Source organism: Nerophis ophidion, linkage group LG28, assembly GCF_033978795.1.
Source record: "Nerophis ophidion isolate RoL-2023_Sa linkage group LG28, RoL_Noph_v1.0, whole genome shotgun sequence".
NCBI lineage: Eukaryota > Metazoa > Chordata > Actinopteri > Syngnathiformes > Syngnathidae > Nerophis > Nerophis ophidion.
In genome coordinates this window covers 9,280,864-9,285,009 of record NC_084638.1, presented here as the reverse complement: position 1 = coordinate 9,285,009, position 4,146 = coordinate 9,280,864, and positions in this window count along the sequence as shown.

Sequence of the window (4,146 nt, the reverse complement as noted above, 5' to 3'; positions counted from 1 at the left end):
TGTGCTCTACACTGTCACTAGGTCCTTAGAATCAACCTGTATAGTTCCCGGTTGACCGCCTGATCCCTGTGCCCTACATTGTCACTCGGTCCTAAGAATCAATCTGTATAGCTTCCCAGTTGACCGCCTGAACCCCATATGACCGCCCGTTCCCTGTGAGCTACACTGTCACTAGGTCCTTAGAATCAACCTGTATAGCTTCCCGGTTGACCGCCTGAACCCCATATGACCGCCCGTTGTCTGTGCCCTACACTGTCACTAGGTCCTTGGAATCAACCTGTATAACTTCCCGGTTGACCGCCTCAACCCCATATGTCCGCCCACTCCCTGTGCCCTACACTGCCACTAGGTCCTTAGAATCAACATGTATAGCTTCCCGGTTGACGGCCTGAACCCAATATGACCACCCAATCCCTGTGCTCTACACTGTCACTAGGTCCTTAGAATCAACCTGTATAGTTCCCGGTTGACCGCCTGATCCCTGTGCCCTACATTGTCACTCGGTCCTAAGAATCAATCTGTATAGCTTCCCAGTTGACCGCCTGAACCCCATATGACCGCCCGTTCCCTGTGAGCTACACTGTCACTAGGTCCTTAGAATCAACCTGTATAGCTTCCCGGTTGACCGCCTGAACCCCATATGACCGCCCGTTGTCTGTGCCCTACACTGTCACTAGGTCCTTGGAATCAACCTGTATAACTTCCCGGTTGACCGCCTCAACCCCATATGTCCGCCCACTCCCTGTGCCCTACACTGCCACTAGGTCCTTAGAATCAACATGTATAGCTTCCCGGTTGACGGCCTGAACCCAATATGACCACCCAATCCCTGTGCTCTACACTGTCACTAGGTCCTTAGAATCAACCTGTATAGTTCCCGGTTGACCGCCTGATCCCTGTGCCCTACATTGTCACTCGGTCCTAAGAATCAATCTGTATAGCTTCCCAGTTGACCGCCTGAACCCCATATGACCGCCCGTTCCCTGTGAGCTACACTGTCACTAGGTCCTTAGAATCAACCTGTATAGCTTCCCGGTTGACCGCCTGAACCCCATATGACCGCCCGTTGTCTGTGCCCTACACTGTCACTAGGTCCTTGGAATCAACCTGTATAACTTCCCGGTTGACCGCCTCAACCCCATATGTCCGCCCACTCCCTGTGCCCTACACTGCCACTAGGTCCTTAGAATCAACATGTATAGCTTCCCGGTTGACGGCCTGAACCCAATATGACCACCCAATCCCTGTGCTCTACACTGTCACTAGGTCCTTAGAATCAACCTGTATAGTTCCCGGTTGACCGCCTGATCCCTGTGCCCTACATTGTCACTCGGTCCTAAGAATCAATCTGTATAGCTTCCCAGTTGACCGCCTGAACCCCATATGACCGCCCGTTCCCTGTGAGCTACACTGTCACTAGGTCCTTAGAATCAACCTGTATAGCTTCCCGGTTGACCGCCTGAACCCCATATGACCGCCCGTTGTCTGTGCCCTACACTGTCACTAGGTCCTTGGAATCAACCTGTATAACTTCCCGGTTGACCGCCTCAACCCCATATGTCCGCCCACTCCCTGTGCCCTACACTGCCACTAGGTCCTTAGAATCAACATGTATAGCTTCCCGGTTGACGGCCTGAACCCAATATGACCACCCAATCCCTGTGCTCTACACTGTCACTCGGTCCTTAGAATCAACCTGTATAGTTCCCGGTTGACCGCCTGAACCCCATATGACCGCCCGTTCCCTGTGAGCTACACTGTCACTCGGTCCTAAGAATCAATCTGTATAGCTTCCCGGTTGACCGCCTGAACCCCATATGACCGCCCGTTCCCTGTGAGCTTAACTGTCACTAGGTCCTTAGAATCAACCTGTATAGTTCCTGGTTGACCGCCTGAACCCCATATGACCGCCCGTTCCCTGTGCCCTACACTGTCATTAGGTCCTTAGAATCAACCTGTATAGCGTCCCGGTTGACCGCCTGAACCCCATATGACCGCCCGTTCCCTGTGAGCTTCACTGTCACTATGTCCTTAGAATCAACCTGTCTAGCGTCACGGTTGACCGCCTGAACCCCATATGACCACCCAATCCCTGTGCCCTACACTGTCACCAGGTCCTTAGAATCAACCTGTATAGTTCCTGGTTGACCGCCTAAACCCTATATGACCGCCCGTTCTCTGTTCCTTACACTGTCACTAGGTCCTTAGAATCAACCTGTATAGCTTCCTGGTCGACCGCCTGAACCCCATATTACCGCCCAATCCCTGTGCCTCACACTGTCACTAAATTCTTAGAATCAACCTGTATAGTTCCTGTATGACGGCCTGAACCCCATATGACCGCCCGATCCCTGTGCCCTACACTGTCCCTCGGTCCTTAGAATCAACCTGTATAGTTCCTGGTTGACCGCCTGAACCCAATGTAACCACCCATTCCCTGTGCCCTACACTGTCACTTGGTCCTTAGAATCAACCTGTATACTTCCCGGTTGACCGCCTGAATCCCATATAACCGCCCGTGCCCTGCAGCGGCTGTGCCCTGTCAGCTATGAAACCACTATCGGTACGACAGCCTGTGAAAACCTTCTGCTTGACCGCCCGTGTCCTGCCTTGTGCTAAACTACCTGTGACCTGTACGGACGCCTGACATTTCCTCCCTTCAGTTGATCACTTGGGTGTGGGTGAGATCAGACACAGAAGACATGTCTGCCACTTCCAACCCCCGCACGCCCTCACAGCACTTTCTCTCTCTCGGATCACATCTGTTTGTTGGCCCCTCACCCCGGAGGCAGTCAACACGGTCGCTGAGCACTGCTGTCAGCTAAACTGGCGACTCAATATGTTCCTTACGTAATGACGGATTGGGAGGGAGCGATAGAAACGGTGAAGTGACACCTTGCGTACACGGGTAAGACATAGTCGGTGAAAAATGGTAGAAAATGCCGAAACTCAAATAGCGGGAATTTTTTGGTGGTATGGTCGGTGCTAAAACAGAGCGGCTAATTCATGGATTAAAATAATGTAAATAGGAGTTGAATTTTATTATCTTAGGGGAGTGTAGGGAGTCACTATTTTAGCTGCTGGCCGCTTGTCAACCGGGTAACTATAAATAAATACCCCCCCAGCCAGAGGGGGTCGGTGTTTGTGATCGGCATTGGCAATCACGTACTTTTTCATGACAACCGAGTGACCAGGGGTTTGGTTGTAGCCATGGGTTCGACTATTTATTTTAATTTTCCTTCTGTGCCACAGCTGAAAGCACACGTTAGCCATGGTGCCCCGGGGACACTTTGTAGTGCAAACACACAAGGTACACAGAGACAGGACCATGCCGGCACCCCCAAGTCCGAGTCCATGGTTCTCGCCCGGAAAAGGGTGGACTGACATCTCCGGGTTGGGGAGGAGAACCTTCCCCAGGTGGAGGAGTACCTTCCCCAGGTGGAGGAGTTCAAGTACCTCGGAGTCTTGTTCACGAGTGAGGCAAGAGTGGATGGTGAGGTCGACAGGCGGATCGGTGCGGCGTCTTCAGTAACGCGGACGCTGTATCGAGCCGTTGTGGTGAAGAAGGAGCTGAGCCGGAAGGCAAAGCTCTCAATTTACCGGTCGATCTACGTTCCCGTCCTCACCTATGGTCATGAGCTTTGGGTCATGACCGAAAGGACAAGATCACGGGTACAAGCGGCCGTAATGAGTTTACTCCGCCGGGTGGCGTGGCAAACCCTTAGGGTGAGAATCTCTGTCTACCGGGGGGAGCTCAAAGTAAAGCCGCTGCGCGTCCACATCAAGAGGAGCCAGATGTGGTGGTCCGGACATCTGGTCAGGATGCCACACGAATGCCTTCCTAGGGAGGGGTTTAGGGCACTTCTGACCGGTAGGAGGCCACGGGGAAGACCCAGGACACGTTGGGAAGACTATGTCTCCCGGCTGGCCTGGAAACGCCACAGGATCCCCCGGGAAAAGCTGGATGGCCCAGGTGGGCCTTGTTATTTAATCACCTGGGGCTGACTTCCAGGCCGGTCCTGGCACACCCCTCCTCGCCACAGGCCACGCCCCCCTCCACAATTAATTTAACAGTTTTTGTGAGTCCCTACTTTCGCGTTGTATTTGAATAGTGTTATTTTTTTATATAAAAGTGATTAACACGCA